At 42.6% G+C, this 18,715-nt stretch overlaps 1 protein-coding gene across 2 annotated transcripts in view; it reads left to right on the plus strand.

Moving 5' to 3' along the window:
- Positions 1 to 18,715, plus strand: part of ZNF644 (zinc finger protein 644) — an 82,133-nt gene that overhangs the window by 495 nt on the left and 62,923 nt on the right. The gene's annotated exons all lie outside the window — the stretch shown is intronic.

The following is an 18,715-nucleotide window of genomic DNA, read 5'->3' on the forward strand; positions in this document are numbered from 1 at the left end:
ATGGCTTCTCTGTGCCCTGATAGGAAACTTGGAAAAATAGAAAGTGCTGATAACAGATAAGTCACCTGGTTGCTGCTTTGCTTTTGGCATAAAGCCAGGGGAAAGCAGAGGGAGGAAATGCACACCCTGGCTTTTAGACTCGGATTGCAATTCTTCCTTCCTTCCAGTGTAGTGCACATTGAGTGGCAAACTGAGGCTGAGTCCTGCTGCCGATTTAACTTTTAGTATGACTCAGTGCACAAGATTATGAAGCAGCTAAGAGTGCTCAGCCTTTGGGACAGGTTGTGGGGGAATTAAGAGATTCTCCATCCTGTATTGTGTGGTAATTGGACCTGATTTAGGCAATGCCGTATCTCAGACAAAATCCATGGGGCATAGTTTTGTTCCAGATTCTCATCAGCATTTGGGATTTTCCCTCCGTTTTCTCCAGCAGCAGGGCTGGGAGCTAATCTGTTCTTGGCTCTGCAAGGTGAGATTGAGAGGGCCCAGCTCTGCACCTGCCCAGAGATATGCTTCTTCTCTTTCTTCTTCCATCCAAGCCTGTTTTTGGGGACACAGGCTGTAGTCACAGGCAAGTGCTGGGGCTCTGTGCCTGCAATGTGAAGGTGACAATGTGTATGAGAGAAATGCAGGGCTAGCTAAATGGACTTCCATTGCTGGCTGATGTGCATGATCTGACAATTAAAAGGATTCCTTCTTGCCTTGCACTCTGAAGGAACATGTGTTGCTTTCCAATGCCAAGTATATACCACAGCATCAAATGTGCCTAGATGCTATTTGCACCTTGGCCATGCGGTGAGCTAGCAGCATTCTCCTTTGTTCGCAGCAACCTCCCTGGAGGGGGTGTGGGCTGCTCAGAAGGTTGGGGGGGGGGTGGTACCTGTGCATCACAGGCGTGAAAAGCTGCCCTCCTTCTGCCCTGAGGCACAAACCTGCTTTCACTCTGTGAAGCAGAGTGGAAAAGCTGGGGTCCAACAGTGGTAGGTATCCCTGAGTATCTGCAAGATGAAGGTGGCGTGTGGGTATAAGAAATCCAGTTTGCTTCTCAACGTGAGTAGGTGAGGTTTGGGTGGGAAAGTAATGGGAATACTAAATGATTGCTGCTAACACTTCCTAAGATGACAGCAAATCTCCTCTATATTAATGTTCAACTTTTGAGACTAGATTGAATCTTACTTTATTAAAGAAGGTAGGAAGCCTAGAAGTAGCTCTTTAATCTTCAACTGGAAAATACAATTTTAAAATCCATTATCTTAGGAATGCAATAATCAAACAGTAATAACTGTTGTTAAACCTACTTTGAATGTTATTTAAAGTACTTCTTAGATGGAAACAAAAATTGATAGGATGGTGTCAGGTTCACTTGGACATCTGCTTTGCTTATGCAGTTGCCCACATGAGGAAGAGAGGTTGATCAGCATCTATTTTCTGGCTATATGATTGGGAACTATCAAAGGCTAAAAAGTCATTATGTGATTCATAAATACTTCCATTTGCTACTTGTTCCACCAAAAGGCTGTTGGAACTGTATCAGTGTTATTTTATAAGCACAGCTCTGCCCATGAGGTCTTCACCAGGATGGGTACCCAGTGTCCCACATCTTCAGGAATCTTCAGCATTAGAGAGAAAAGACCTGTTAGTCAGTCTCTCCCCCCTGCTGCTGGACTGTTCCCCTTGGTACATTTTTGATCTCCCCTGGTCAATCTGCACCTGCTACCATGTATACGTGTGTCCTGTTGTTCCCCACACTATAATGCTCTCCTGTTTTCCCCAAATGTTGTCACATTTCCTTTCTCCTTCCCGTGTTTTTCATCTCTTTTTGCCCATTTGTATAACGCATCTGCTCTCTTTGTTGTTTTCAGCTTCTAATTTAATACCACTGATGAATTTCTCAGTCTCTCTGCAGATCATTAAGAAAGGGGCCATGTGGGACTGCTTGTAAAAGAAAACGCTGCATTCCCAAGACAGGTTACAGACTGGTGTGTGTCAGTACTCTTTGTTTTGGAACTTTTAGCTTTGTTTAGTTCTTTAACAGATGCAAAATGATCTCTGGATCTCTTGTTTGCCACTTCAGTGTGAGAATACAAAGAACACAAATTCAAAAGTTGCAGGACTTGAAAGGACCTGTGCAGCCCTAGGGAAAGGGCAGGTTGCCATGTAAGCAAAACAAAAAAAAACAAATTAACAAAATCCCAGCCCAGCCACAAAACCAGTCTGTCCCCAGCCTGTGGGCAGGTGAGGGAAGCCCTTTCCTCCTTCCCGCTCTCTGTACAGTCTGTTTCAACACACCATCGTGCTCAGTGACTGGAGAGTTGGCAGAAATGGATGTGTGCCTGAAATACCATCACATAGTGAAAGGCTGAGCTGGCACGCCTGTGGTGTAAGGTGAGAGGAGTTCTGCTCTTTGTTGCCATTTTGGTGCTGCTCCTGCGAGAAGCCGGGGGTCACATGATTGCTTTAATCCAGCAAAAATCTCTGCAGCTGATGCTGCCAAAAGGAGCATTTGTGTGCTGTGGTGGGTGGCAGAGTTGCATGAGGGAACAAATCCAACTGCGAGCTACCGCATTGCCTCATTGGGTCAGCCTGAATGCCGGTATTGACACAAAGGAGGGGGTTGTTGGGGCAGGAAGGGAAGATGGGCTCACACAGACTGAGCAATGTCACCACAGGGTCGGTGGGGAGCAAGGCTCTTGGTGCCGTGAGTCTCTCCCCGGTGCCTGGTTTTAGGATGCGGTTGGCACTGCTGTGCCTGTGAGGGCTGCACATGTCAGGTGATGCCCAGGGTAAATCTGTGCCCAGGCGTTAAAGCAGGGTTGGACTGACAGACCCATCCCTTCATTTTGCTTGTGCTCCCTGCTGGAGGTTTTCGGTAGGAAAGCTCTCATTCTCAGCCTTGTGTTAGGCCCGGGAAGATGGTCTTGTAGTTGCGTGGCCTTGGGTAGCAGCAGGATTTCTGAAAGCGCCCTGCAGGCTGAATCTCCTGGCACAGGCTCCCTGTGCCCTTGGTCCTCCTCGGCTGCAATGCAGGAGGCAGCGCAGCATTGCCCGGATGGTAGTTTTAACTCTTTGTTACCTAAAATTCAGGCAGTGTCCAAGCAACACAGCAGTAAATAAACCACTGGCCCCTTTGTACAGAGTCACATCCTTCATGTTGCCCTTGCTACTAGTGTTAATAATGTTGTGTGCAACTCCCCAAGCACAGACTGGGAATTGGGTAGTGTACAGTGTGCCTCAGGGGGCTGGTAGCAGCAGTGAGTGTTTGAGGCTGGATATAATACCCACTGGTGCTGGATGAACTTGCTGTCTGGTAACTCTATGTAGATAATGTTTAGCCTTGGTCAACAGCAGGGCTATAAACTGAAACAAATAGCTCAGTCCTGATTATTTTTTCTAGAGGGGATGATGCAGAAGGAAATTGAATTAAAAATTAACTTTGAAGTGAGCTCAAGGCTTTTTACCAACCACTTAGAACTTGAAAACATCTGATATTAACAAAAGAACATATTTAAAATAATGGTAAACTGCCATCTGCTGGTAAAAAAGTAATGCACCTAATGAACAAGCAGACTTTCGAAGTGATAATTCTTTTGTATTTGACATGCTACAGTCAAATATATACATGACAGGGAAGCTGCATATATTTATTTTACTGTTTTTCATCTCCATTTGCATTTTCATATAGAATATGCTAAACAGATGCCTATAACATAACTAACTTTAACGACAAGTGCAGAAAACCAAAGACAGTAAGAATAAAGAATGAGGACTAATAAAAGCAGATGAGCGATCAGGATGGTGACAGCCTCCAAATGTGTCCTATTTACATTGCTAATAATGAATCACAAGCACTTCCTTTTTTGATTCCCCCACACCCCCCCCAGACCCTCCCATATGACCAGAATTGTAGCACTGAGAAACATTTCCTGGCTTCTTCAATTTGATTTTTTTGTGTGTGTGGTTCCTTAGTCAAGCTTGTAAATAGGAAGTGGGTCTTTAATTGTTCCTGATATAAGTAGGTCATCTTCACCAATGCACAAATCTCTTGTCTTCTTGTAAGCCAGGTCAGCTATTGAAAAGATATGGAAAATACTTATTACACAAATATGACCAGAGTAAATAATTTAACAAAGCACCACTCCCAAATTGTATGGCGTTACACAACCAGTTTCCATAAATCACAAGTATGAGTGCGCTACAGGGGAGAGACTATCAGATTTCATGTTTGTATAGTGCTTACCAAGTAGGTGTGCTGAGCATGACTGGGTCCCTAAGGTGCTGCTGCACTATAAATAGCGGTATTAGCGTGAATTACCTCCAATGCAAACATCAGGCCACTTGCCTTTTTCATGTGCATGCAATTTTCTTTTATGATTGTGGTTATTCCAAACATAGCCCATTGTTTTAGCAAACTGATCTTGTCATAGGAAATGTTTAAAATGGACAAAGAAAAAATAGGTCAGTTCTTCCTTTGAAATCAGAGAGAAGTGTGTATTTGTAATATTTCCCAGGTTTGTTTCCTTGGAACAGGTTTGGCAGGTATGAGAGGAAGTTAAAGATTTATTTTTGGTGCTATGTACCAGATGTCATACCTGCTCTTCTGAGACAGTTGCTTTTATCACCAGCAGTACCTGCTCTAGTAGCAATGAAAAAAGTGACTTGAATCCCATTTAAAGCATGTAGTGTGCACTGTTCGCATGCCACAAAAGGAAAGGGAAGGCTTGTTTGGGAGACTCCAGGCAGGGTCTTTGTGCGTCATCATAAAGCAAACATGTTTGCATCCCTCTCAGCAGTTTTTTTGCCTCTTTGAAGAAGTGATGAATTAACATGCCCAAATCCAGGCCTTGTGACCCCAGCACAGGCTGAAGGTCTACAAAGAGGTCCAGTTTGAAGCGCCATTGTATTTATGGGGTCTCCACACGTGGCTAATTTTGTAGCATCCAGTGGTTCTTTGTAAAGGACCATTTCTGGGGAATCTGTGGTGCTGTGTGTACTCCATTCACACTGGTCTTAATCAAACACTGCTCAGCATCTTGCTTGATGAGGCCCTGATTGGTGGCAGAGGAACAATAAGAATATAGAGCCAAATCCTCAGCTCAGGAAAACACCACAACTTTTTTTGACTTCCAATCTGTGGAGGATCTAGCCTGTGGTGCATGGTCACAGGGGCACATACACCCTGCTCTGAGCCCTGTTTACTGAAATGCTCCAATAGCAGCACAACATGATCAAAGGAAAACGGAGCCAGGGGAACAGCGGTGCCCATGGATACCTGTTAACAGGCGGGAGTTGAAGCACACAGTTGCCATCAAAGACGCTACTGTCCTCTGCTTTGCTCTGCAGCGCTTCAATCTCCCGGCTAACGGGACTCTGCCTTCCAGCTGAAGTGTGACTGACGGTTGAAATAACAGTCCCAGTTTATTCCAGGTATGCCACTGACCTGCATGACCTATAGGAAGGATAAGGTAAAGGCAATCAAAGCAGCACACTCCCGTTGCCTCTAAGGGCTATAAAAATGGAAACATGGGAAACAAGCTAGTAGATATGTGAAGGAAAGAAATGAGGATGGGGGTTCACCGTTCCCTGCTAATAGGCTAAATCAGGAGTTCAGTGGGACTGAGATTTGACCCAACAAGAGAAAGGAGATGAATAAGAAACGATCAAAAGATAGAGCTGGTATTTCCTTCATGTTATGCTAGAATCACTCTGTTCAAAAAGTCTCCTGAACCATGGAGAGCTGGGGCGGGCAGGGGTGAAGAGGTGGGTTATGGTGATGGGAGGGTACTGTCATTACATAAATTGGAGCAGTTCAGGTCTGTTTAACTGTTTAATGCCATATCCCATTTGTCTTTTCTGAGCCTACTTTGCTGTGGGATGGGGGAAATTGTGCTGACAGCACAACTGGTTGTTTGGCTGTTTCCTTTCTCTGTGTTTCCAGAAAATTAAGCGCTGTGTCTTGTCTATGCTATGTTCAAGGTTTGGCAAAGGACTTTTGATGGGTTTGCCATCCTTTTGGCCAACACTTAATCCTGTTTCCTTTTCATACTATCCCTCCTGTACTAAAATGGAGTGGTCAGGCTAAGTAACAATAAAGCTATTAGCGGTTTACCAAGGACCAGGAATACCATTAGTCAGTGGCCAGTTTCTAGCAAAGTGTGGTTCTCAAGATGAATTGAGATCCTTGTCTTTGCATGCTGGACTCAGAAGTGATACCTAGCAGTTAAGTGCTGTTCAGAAAGCAATAAAACATTCACTTTAAAAATCAAGAAGCATGAAATAGATATTATTTCACTGGCACAGAGAAGGGGGGAATGCTAAGAGAATCATGTAATGGCTGCACAGTTGTTCGTTTCTGTGAATATAGTGACATTTGGAGACCTCTGGTATTCATTTGAAATAAACAACGAAATAAGACTCATATGCTATATGCTTGTCAAAGCCAAGCGTAGCGATCAGCTAATATGCTTATCAGTCAGGCAGTGTATACAGAGATATTCTGCTTTCACACTGTCTGCTGATTGGACTTGGGCCCATGAAGAAGCCAGGTGATTAATCTGCAGGGGTTTATTTTTTCTGAACTGTTAATGTCCTCTGTTTCAGAGCAACAGCCCATGGCTCATTAAGCAGGGAAGATTTGAATGCAAGTGTGAAGGGCAGCACACAAAGATTCTCCACACATCTCTTGTTTGAGCCTTGGAGATTAGAAAAATGAAGTATTGGAGAAAGTTTGTCCTATGCTGGGGCTGAACCAGTGCTTTCTGAAAAGCAATGGTACTGTTAGAAAATATTTATGTATTTCAGTCAACAGGAATAAAATCTAAAGCCACAAGTCTCTTGTAAGATGGTAGTGGACACTTGGTGCTAGCCCAGAAATGCACAGCTGCCACTTCTGCTGACCTGCTGTGAGAATCATGCTCTTTTTAAGTCTGTTGCTCCATTTCTTTGGTGATTACATCTCTCTCTTGCTGCGTTCTTTCTACCCGTACTGCTTGTGTACTCTGGCATCAGATGCTGAGGAAGCAAATAGGGCTGCTGAGTCCAACTGCCTCAACAGAAATGCAACAGGGGAAATAAATACTCACTCTGCAATATTTTGCAATATGAGAGCAATCTTAAGGGGATCATCTTGAGATTATTAGCCACCATTTGTAGTCTGTGTTGTACCTGTTTGTAAAATTAATTTCTGTCATCAACTGAAATATTTGAAAACATGTTGATTTAGGGAAAAGATTTTTCTGACAATATGGTGTTATGTAAGCATTAATTAATTTATTAACCCTAGTAACTTTCTTGAGAAATAGGGAAGTATTTCAACGTTGTTTTAAAGATGGGGAAACTTAAGGCTCAGATATATAGATTTAGATCTGCCTATTCTAGTGTCTGCTAACTAGGTGTTTGGCCCTGCTCACTTTCAGTCTAGTCTTTTCCTCACCTGAATTCCTGGTCATGGAGCAGCTGTGTCCTACGCAGGTCCTGGCACCTCTCTGCATCCTGTGAGCAAGTCCATGGTGGGAGGGAGGGTAGCCGTGAGGATGAGTTATTGTGGAAAAGAGGCGAGGAGGATGAGTGAATGACCATCTTGCTTCAGGCTTCAGCCACAGAAAGATTGTGCCAGGCTCCCATTTTGAACCTGGGAACCAGGAAAGGAGAGCAGCTGCATGGGAGGGAGCAGACCGAGGCTCTGTGCTTCCACTCACACATGTTCAGATCACACAAGCAAAGACAATAAGCCAATATTGGGAATACAGACTAGAGTGGCAAAATCGTGGGCCCAATCTAATAATTTATTGGCTCCAGGAACAGGAGACTTTTGTAAACTGTTGTAATTATTGTGGACAACAAGGTCATTGGAAACGGTAGTGCCCAGTATGCCAAAACAAAACAAGCCTCCCAAAAAGACCTCTCAGTCTTATGGTGCAATCTTTCCCTACTGTATGGGCTGCCCTAAATGTAACTATTATATTATTAGATACTTACCCATGATTTTGACTTCCACTGCGCTGTGGAGATACAGTGACAATGGGGAAGGATTGAGGATGCGTGTGAGAAGGGGAAGCAAGCAGGTTTCAAGGGTTTCTGGGCTTTGCTCTCTGCTGAACCTCTACTGGTTTTTTCTTTATTTTTCTCTCCTGTTATGCTTTAAAGTTCTACTATAAACAATTAGAGGAAATTTAGCAATAATATTGCCTATGGAGACTAGGAAAGTAAGAATACATTCTACATCACTGCTTCCCTTTGTTTGTCTTTTTTGTCTTGTTTATCTTTGATCAGCTGCAGATGAAATAACCAGCTAACTGATTTCACATACAGGGCTGCCACTCATGCTGATGAAACTCTGCTGACATGGGAGTATGCTCTGTAGCAGTCTAGCAGTATCCACTTCTTATTCCAATACACTGACAGGTCACTGAGGGAGACTAAAAACTCTATTCTGAAGTGGAAAAGAAACTGCAATTTCAATTTTGTTTTGATTTGAAATTTTACAGCTACCTATCAAGACCAAATCCTTGAACTATTTACTTAGAGTAACTGAAATACCCCTATTTGAAATAGTGGATATGCAAGATTTAGGCATTAAAGAGTTGGGGTAAAATTAAAATCCCCTTCAATAATAACTAAAGTCGGAGAAAATCTTTCAAGAAAATTAAACACTTGATCAAAAAGAGAGAAGGGTTATTGTCGAGAGCATAAAGATTAAACAGGAGAGTTGTCTCAGAGAATAACCATCAATGATAAGTAGCAGGCAGTTAATAATATCCCCTCAGGGATCTTCTTTTACTCATGTAGGTTTTTGGACAAATACAATATTACATTTCTTATAGTTAAAGCGTGAGAGAGCTTCATGTCATTCCAGAGTAGCAATAAAACTTCAATGGAATAAGGACAACTGGAGAGGTGGGGAACGGGGTGACCCGGAAGCTGAAACAGTGGGGAACCAGTGACAGTTGTCTCCAAATAACTCTCCTTTTTAACCCCCAAATTCTGAGACCTGTTCTCAGTCTCCCTGACGTGCCTCTTTTTTCATATCCACAGCACTGTATTAGTTCTGAGATTTGATGTGGTATTGCCCCTCATTATATAGCAGCTGAAAATGAATGAGAGCCCAAGCAGACTAAGGGTGTGATTCCATATTGTAATTAAGAGCTGGTTTAAAGCTTGAACATGCAAATGGTTGAATTGGCAGAATTAAAGGGATGGTAATCTGCAGCCAGGGGAAGGTGCATAGGGTGGAAAAGATGGGGGCAGGAGCTTTCAGAGAACCTCTCAAGCCAGCTCTGCAGCTGGAGAAACTGTAACATGAAACGGCTCCCTTTATCTCTCATTTTTCTTCTCGTATTCTCTCCTCCTTTGTAATTACAATAATATATCTTTTTGTTCCTTAACCATCTTGTGGCCATTCCAAACATTTAAGAATTAATGCAGTTCTCACACATGATGCACATGTTCTGCATGTCCCCTTGTGTCCCTCCATTTATTCATTTATCATGTACACACAAAATTCCCATAAAATATTAATCTGAAATACAAATCTCTCTTTGCATCCTGGGAGCATTTGCATATAGTAATGTTAACGAGATTATTAATTCTGCATGCACAGTCTGTGGACTGCATACAGGGCCAAATCTCTCTCGGCAACTATGCTGAAATTGGTGACAATTTCAGGAACATTATTTTCACATTAAAAATGCTGAGTGGAAAGTGACAGTTTCCCAGAACTGAAGTATTGTCCTTAAAACTCAAACGAGTATTTGAGGCTTAGTTTTCAATTTTTCCTTCTAAGAATTCTTCTGTAAAAGGAATTTTAGTCTGCTCTGTATTTCTGCCCCATGGTTCCTAATAGATTAGTACAGTCTGGAAACAAAGGGATTTTTTTTTTTTAACAGTGCTGTAATCCATGGGGAATCTGAATATTTCTTTTGCCTTTCCTCCTTGTTGGGACCATCAGGAGTAGCTACACTTCTGCCAGTTGGGGCTAGGTTGCCCTGGAAAAGGCAGAACGTGCTGGTGCAGATGGACCAAAAATAATTCAGTGAGGCTGGAGAGAGCATCATTTTCTCAGGGGTAACACAGAGTGAAAACTGTCTGAGCAGGCGCTTGGTGAGATGGAATGGCCAGGAAGATTCTTCTGTGATGGGGAGAATCTCTGCACGTCTCTCCTGGCTGCAAGCGTTGGCAGGGTAGGGCTGTCCTGCCTTCCAAAGAGGCGAGCCCTAGGGCACCTGGGTGGCTCTGGGGCAGGGACATGTCTCCTGGCCTAGACTTTACTCTGGAGGGAGGCATGCAGGGAGGGAGGGAAGGAAGGAAGGAAGGAAGGAAGGAAGAAGGGGAACAATCTTGTCTAAGCCTAATGGTCTGCACCAGGCTGCCTGGATCCTTCACCTTCCAGGCTTAAGACAAAAAGTAGTACCAACAATGAAAGATGGGTTGTTTGGTCTGCACCCAAATCCCACCAGACACAGAAATATTGGGGCACGTTACATACACCCCCTTCCCCAGGTTCAGTTCACTCCCTAGCAAGTCATTTTGTTCTTGGTGGTGGGTTGGTAAAGGGTGGGTTTCCCCTTAGTGGAACGTATATCACTGGAGGTTTCTGAAAGATTTTTACTGGGAAAGGCCCTACAGCTGAAGTTGGACCTTTCCATCTGCCAGGACAGGGTGAGGTGAGAGGCGGTTGCCAAAGCGGAGCAGGGCCCTCCTACCAGGTGCCGCACCCCTGGGGGGAAGCCAGTGCTTTCAGTGGGGAGCACATAATAGGTCCCTGGTTGCTGCTTCTGGGTCTCACAATGCTCTGTCTGTGGTGTAGTAAAATCAAAGCACTTCTTCGTGTTTCAGGAAACAATGTATTTTCAGTTTGACTTTATTTCTATTCTGATATTCAAATGTAGATGTCTGTAGTTTGTGAAAACAGTCAGTGCTTTACTGTCTACAGGAACAATGCCGTTGATGCCTCAACTCCCAACTGTAAAGCATTCATTTGGCTATACAGCTTTTAAAAATATTATAAATGAAGCATGTGAGACAACCTCCACAGCTGGAGTTAAGCACTTCCACGTGCTTGCTGAATCAGGGACCAAGTTGTTAGAAAGATCTTCAGGACTTGACTGGAGATCCATAAGAAATTGTCTTGCCTTAACCAAGCCATCATATTTCTCTTAATCACTACTACTACATCATCTTTTTTCTTTCACTTCCTTCTTATTCATGCTTAAATGAGAAACATCTGTTTCCATTTTTCACATTGTTCTGTTATGTGAGTAACGATATCAAACATCTTTTTTTTCCTGCACTGTGAAAGAATAAATTAGTGTTAAGTTTTGTGAAGTGCTTTAAAACACTAAAGCAAAACATCTGTTTCAGCTGCAGGTCATTAAGATGAAAAATCCTAGTCTGTGTGCAGTGCAAAACTGCCAAAAAATTTATCAGCCCAAGCACATTTCTTCACCTGTCTTTTACTATAACAACTGAAGATGGCGAAAGGACAGTAAATCTTGTCTTCAGGGATGGAGCAATTAAAAGTGCTCAGTGCTGTAATCCACAGCAGTACCTTGTAGTAACGAGTCCTGGTCTGATCTTGAGATGCCTGGAGGTTGCTCCAGTGTCATAGACTTCAAGCGGAGTGTCTCCTTCACCTCCACATCTTCCAGCCAGGCGCAGCATTGTGCAGAATTGCCTAATCCCCTGTAGATGTTTGTGTTACTGAACTTCAGCTGAAAATCCCTCCCCCTGCCCCCAATCATTTAAGATTTGGAGATTGTTTCCAGGGCAGGTGGCCAGAGTAAAGCTCAACTGGCAAATCTACTGTACAGGTGAACTGAGATGCTTTTTACGTGCCAAAGCCCAAATGTAGATGTCTGTGTTCCTTTGTTGATAATGATCTCCTTTGTAAAGCACTTTGAGGCCTAGAGATGAAAAGCCAACAACTACCTGAGAGCTTGGCTATTAATAAATAAAATAATGAATATTAACAACGAGTGCATTCACTGAATTCTATAGGAAATGCCAGGCCTTTCGGGCAGGTCCTGGCAGGCAGGTAATAGCTTACTCCTACAAGAGGCTGGGTCCACCCTCGTTTCCCTCTGTCTTTAATTAAAAGGTCCAGATCCTTCCTAAGTGTAAAGGAGGTGTTCAGCATCTGGCAGCAATGGGCTCCAAAACTGGATGGGGCTTTTCTAGCATTTTAAGAGGAAATACTTGTTTGTTCTTCCAATCTGCTAAAGCAGCAGCCAGTGCAGTGTTGAGCAGTTTACTGCACTGTGCTCACACCCTCCCTGGAGCAAATGAATGGGCTTGTTTAGGGTCTCTAGCAGCCTTATGCACTTTTTAAAAGAAGTATTCTGGCTCTCATTTAATTAAAACCCTGAGTTTTTGAGACAGGAGACTCTGCACTGAATCTGTTCACCTGCAGCTCTCCCCACCCCCAGCTTATGAGCATGATTTCCTTTTATGCACTGCTCTGTCACAGCTTGGCAAGTTTCCCAAGACAATCCATACCAGAAAGGAGAATATGGCTGCTGAGCGGCGTAGACAGGAGAAATGCCTTATGTAACAGATTCATTTAAATACTATTAAATGTTGAGACATGCGAGACATAACTGAAAGCAAAATGCAGCCCTTAATCTCTAGCATCAGTTCTCCTGCTTGCCCTCACCATCATCAGCATCTAATAGTCACTGACTGTCTCCATTCACGTCTCCATCTTTTTCAAGAAACTGCCTGCGGCAGAATGTACAAACAGCTTGGCAAGCGGTTTTGGGGGCAGGGTTTTTATTTATTTTTTTTATCCTAATTCCTCATGATCCTCATGAGCATTTCCCCACTAATATGCCTGTGGCATCATTAGGTGTTTAATGAGAGTGACGTTGCCTGAATATTATTGTTTTTATAGCTCATTTTGTTTTGACAAGTCTTCAGTTTTGTGGCGTTTTATAGTGTGCAGGCTTCTCCTTCTTACATCTGACTTTTAGAATTTGTAGAAATATTTATCACAGAGGTATTGTCATAAAACCTGAAATAATGAATTGTCAACATTCATTATGTTCAAGTGCAATATATGTTCAACACCACAGTAGTTTAATGACATCAATTAATTATTTTAGTGTATTTCTTTTGTATAACTGAAGCACCAGGAATAATCCAATAATGGCCATGTCTTGGATAGCAGTTCTGTGCAATTCTGCAGATGAACAATCCTGTTTGGCTTCTTTTAGCAGCTCCCTGAAAGACCAGCATGGACTCCAGCAGGTCATGGATCACAGTCTTGTTCCTCTTCTTCCTCACATCCAGAATCTTGGTCATTATATGTTGTGTGCAGACAAAAAATGCCATCACTGTACCTGCAGAAAACAAGGCTGCTAAAATTGTAAGTCTTGAATAGATGCGTACAATGTCATTTTACCCCCTGCATTTTGTCTGCATGTTGGCTGTGCTCCATCCATTTCTTTACTGATTAAATTAAGTGGATGCAGTTTTTGTGTACAGACAAGACCATAATTCTTACTTAGGAATATGCCATCTTCATTTACCATGTCATATGGATGATCAATGCTGAACAGTGCATTTATTCAACAGCTGTGTGTATGCAAGAAAAATGTTGATATTTTAACACACTAACTAATGCCAATTGAGTTCCCACTTTTATATTGTCTTCCAAGTGATTTACCTGGTTTAGGATGCCAGTGCATGCTGTCTTATTGCCACAGTGGCAAAACAGATCCAATCCATTCTTTTCTGGCTATAAGCCTCTAATACAACTAACTGCTGTCACGAATTTAGCTTGCTTGCCTTTACTAAGATGAGGAGAGTTACTGGGGAGAAGGACAGTGAAAGTAGTCTTGCTGCTTCCTTGTGTAATGTGTGTCCTGCATGACAGTAAAGGGGAAGAAGCTGTGCCTCTCTGCAGTCCTTCTTCTCCTCCCACCACACCACAGCACCACTGCACAACCATTTTCCTTTTGGGATTCCTCATTGCTGGTTAGATACTATAGGCCCCAAAGGTCTATGCCTCTGTTCCCAGCACAGCTGCAGCCAGTGGAGCTGCACAGTCCCAGGGGAGCAGACGATGTTAACAAAACTGTAATTGTATACATAGCTACTGTTTCAAATGTTCATATCCTGGCTTCCATCGTCTCTATTTTTATGTCCTTGTTTATATTTAATAGCAGTTACAGTGGTTAACTGGCTTTATTTTGGAAACCTTGACATTTCTTCTGCCAGTACTGAAGCTGTGAAGATCAGAAACAAAGACATGCCTTTTTACTCTGTTTCTTCTGATGGGTTTTGTCATTTGGCAACTGTTGTTCTATTAGACTTTGCAGAATTTGGGCAGGATTCTGATCTCCTACAAAGTGACACACACACTTACTAGAATGCAGGAGCAGGTTTGGGGCCTTTTTTCTGATACACCATGCTGGGTGCCATGCATGAGAAATTAATGCTGTCTGTTATTATGTGACCAAACAGCTGCAGGAACTTCTAGTGCTTTTAAACAGTAGTAAAATGAAAATCAAAATCATATTCCCATAAAGCAGAATGTAAAGCACAGGGTCTCCTGCAAGTCTCCCAGGCTCTAGAAGAGAATGATCAAATCTGGACCAAGCCAGCCCTCTTACACTTATAGTTCCATTGAAGTAAAATAAAAAATAAGGAGAAATTTTGGATTCTTCTACAAGCTCTTTCATGATAGTTCCTATTTCCATAGTGTCTCTTTTCAAAACCCAGCCCAGTGTAAAAAAAAAAAAAAGAAGAAAATTGTAATTTCTAAATTAAATGAAACACAGGACTTGAGATTTTTTCATTCACTGCCTCAAAGGCATCCTTCTGAAAACCATATAACCTTTGGAAGAAAGGATCCCATGGTTAGGATGCATTGCAGTTGACATTGATACATACTACACTTTATAATAGGTTATTTTTCCTTTTAGGTGCACAGGTAATCACTCATATGGCATTTCCAAATAAGCAGTGAGGAACTCCCCAAGCCATTTAATTTTCCTGCTTGTACTGGGAAATGGGATTTGTTCAGTCAGCCTCCCTGCAAGTAAAATATCCTCATCCCACTCAGAACAAAAGAACTGCCAAATGTAGGGAGGCCAGCTAGCTTTGTCCTTCTGTCCAGTAGAAGTGCTGCTGTGCTACCATTAAGGTTCTATTGCCTGAGCATTGTGTGCCCTCTGGGGCTCCCTGGGAGTGCTCCAACTAGGATGCTGGGGGGAAATTCCTCAGAAACCACCTCTGTTCCCTGCCCCCCGTCCCATCCCCCCCCCCCCCAGTCTGGACCATCTCCACTCCTCAGTGCCTTTCCCTGGAGCACCCCCATACCTGTCCAACAGAGCCATATGGCTTGGCCCTTACACTACAGCTCTGCACCTGTACGCATGCCATACCTGCCCAGACCTGTTCAGCACCATCTGGCCATGCAGCCCTCTGGTTTACAGTGACATGCCCTCATCATCTCCTCAGCCCAGCCTGCTCCACCTGGCCCTGGGCTGCCATCTGCAAACACTTTGGCCTTCTCACAGCCAGTCTTCCTCCACGCTTGGGAGGCTGCAGCTACAAGCCAAGCCTTTCTTGCTTCTGTCAACCCAGAGGAGGAGCAGCCACCTTCCTTCCCAGAAGGAAGAGTGACATCCTTCTCCATATTGTCTGCAAAGCAAAAGGAGAGCACTACAGAGTCTGTTTCTGAAGTGAAGGCCTGAGTGGGTCATCCCAGAATGGAGTGAGAGACCAGAGAGGTGCTCGCTGTCCCAGGGGAGGGATCAACAGCCTACTGCAGCAAGATCAGAAGGGTGGTCGTTGGTAAGGCTTTTTACGTAAAGGTAGGGGTGTGTAGCTTGCAGGTTGTATGTGGTACAAATGTGCTGATGTCACATGAGTACTAGAAAGGCTTCATGGTATCCTGCTGATGTTGTTGGATAGATGTGCCTCATTCACTGTGCCATGCAGATGTGTCTAGGAGACTTGGAGACCTAACACAGCATGTAGGGGCAGCCCCTGTGCAGATACCTTGATTCCCAGCATCTCTGCCTTCAAGGGTTCTTCCACTAGCTGTTCCCTCCAAGCTGTACTTTACAGTGACCCTTTTCAGCAGGAGGAATATAAAAGGGCCTAGGCTAACATATGCCTGGGGTCAGAAATGGTGGCTCTGTGTCCTGAAGGTTCACCATCATTTCCAGCCCTGCCCTCTTGCTAACATTAGGTATCAGCCCCCTGAACTACTATGAAGCACTATGAACTCATGTTGGTGGGTCCTACGCAGCAAAAGCAGTATGTCCTCTCAGGTGGTGTTCTCAGCCTCTCTGCTCTCAGCGTGCTGGAGAGCTGTTTGATCAACACAAGCTTTGACAGTTGGGCATCATTAATTTTACACAGCCTACTACTTGAAACTCCTGAAAGGACGGACTGTCGCTGTTCCTCATAGCCCTTACTGGCCTGAATTGCCTGCTGCACTGTCCTGCTGCAGCACAGGAGTGCTGCATGCCTTGAGCCCCTGCTCTCCTTCCTTGGGCTTGGGATTTAAATTCTGTCAGCTCTGTCAGGAAAAAAAAGAATTCTCAATATGTAATTATTTCTTTTTAAAGGATGAGATAAACTATAAAGCATTAACGATGGAAGTGATCATATACAATTCATGCTTAGTGAGTACCCATTGTCTTAAATTAATCCTAATAAGCACTGTTTTCCCCAGCATGTGCCATTTTAACAGTCATTGTGAAAACCTGAGCTTCCTAATGTACTATCACAAATGTGATGACACCCTCCTCTTTTAGAAAGCATAATTGATAAAATGTGACAAAAACATGGTTATTGCTTATTCGTAAATAGGATACTTTTTAAAGTACTCTGAGTCTTACATTGATTGGCTTAAATGATTTGCTGATTAAGACATCTACATGAAATATTAAACCACCATTATCTGGCTCCTGTTAAGATTCAAAATCAGGATTGTCTTTTGCGCAGAGTAAGTAAAAACTGTTCTGCTGTTTTAAAGCAGAATATAAACATTGTAACTCAAAGCCAGAGGTATATTTGAATGACAATTCACACATAAGTTCTTAAAAAGGAATTTTAATATACTTGGGGTGGAATTAGAGAGACACATCTGATATACTAGTAGATAGATCTGAGTGCTTCCTGAGAGTGTTCAGACATAGCTTCTTTTGCTGAAATTCCCAGAATGAAACTACTCCGCTGACTATTTCTGCTTTTACAGATACCCCATTTTTACTCTATGAATTATCTGCATGGTCTAACTAAAAATACACTTCCAAAGCCTTACCTGAGTCCATTTCCACACGCTGACCTATGAACACATTGTTGGAAACAAGAGCGAAGGGCTGTGAAACTGGGACAATTTTTAAAAGTGAACATGACTGTTCTTCTACATTTCTTCATTCTTTCTGTTGTCTGAGAAACCTCTACTCAGCATGCATTCCAGGATACTGAAATAACTATTTTACAGTTATTTTAAATATGTAGATTTCTATTACTAGGAAAATTCATGCTAGAATTTTCTTTCTTTGAGCCTGGTTGAAAACTGATTAAAGTCTTCACAGCTATTTCACTGAGCTTATAATGAGACATTTTATGTTCCTATGAGCTTCACACTAAAAGCAGTAGTATTACAATACAAGATATCTGCCTGCAAATCCCAAACCTAAGACAGTGTTTCCTGAACGGGATAATGGCAAATGAACTGCTGTTCAAAATAATTCATCTGAGAGTTTAGGCGGGATGTGATCTGGAAATACTGGATTAAGTATTTCAGAGAGAAGCAGCATATAAGAGAGAAGCAAAAGTTTTAATATAGCTCTGATCATTGCACTGAAGATACTTGTTGGCAGATGAGTGGTAATGGATGTGGCCAAGCTGAGGAGCTAGGAGATACTTATCCTCTGTTGGCATAGAGAGGGACTGGCAGAGAGGTTGGAAAGAAAAAAGTTATTGGGTAACAAAACTTGCATTGTAACAACTTTACGTTGTAACTTGCTCTTTTCATTTTTGTCAACCTACCATGCCATGTACTGATTCTGTGCAACCACAGAATCTGATAAATAATATTTCAAAACTGCATATTAACTCTAAGACTGTGTAAAACTATCACAGTTTTATATAGGTTTTTTTCCCCTCCTTTTCAGGATTCAATTACAAAGATGTCTGTCTGCATGCACTGAAGATATATACTTATCTATACAGTACAATATACTCTAAAAAGCTTTTGTAGTTTTTTTAAGCTTTATCTCTGATGTTAGAAAACTCAGCTATATTCATAATTAATTGTCTTGATCAAAACCAAACTCCTTACAATTAAGAAACAAACAGAAGATATGGCATATCAAACAGACTTTCTGCTGCTATGATCTTACCTAAACACAAAATAAGTTCCTCAGTACTTCCACATGAATAGTAATAAAGTGCTTTTTTGCTTTCTTTACTTCTTCTTTAGATACGATTATTATGTCTTCCCATACACAAACCTCTGGTGCTTTACAAACAAATAATAATAAAGATTTATGTAGTTGTTTGTGTCAAGCATAAGGACAAGAAGGTGTACGTCCATCTGACTTAATGAAAGAAATCGCAATTGCTGACATAGCAATTGCCTACCAGGCAGAACAGTAGGAAGCTGGGGGGAAAAGAAGGCGGTTTGAAATCCTGCCTGGTATGTAGTTATACTAATACACTGTCAATGACATTGACAACTGAGAGATGCTGTTCATTT

The sequence above is a fragment of the Mycteria americana genome, chromosome 7, assembly GCF_035582795.1.
Source record: "Mycteria americana isolate JAX WOST 10 ecotype Jacksonville Zoo and Gardens chromosome 7, USCA_MyAme_1.0, whole genome shotgun sequence".
Lineage (NCBI taxonomy): Eukaryota > Metazoa > Chordata > Aves > Ciconiiformes > Ciconiidae > Mycteria > Mycteria americana.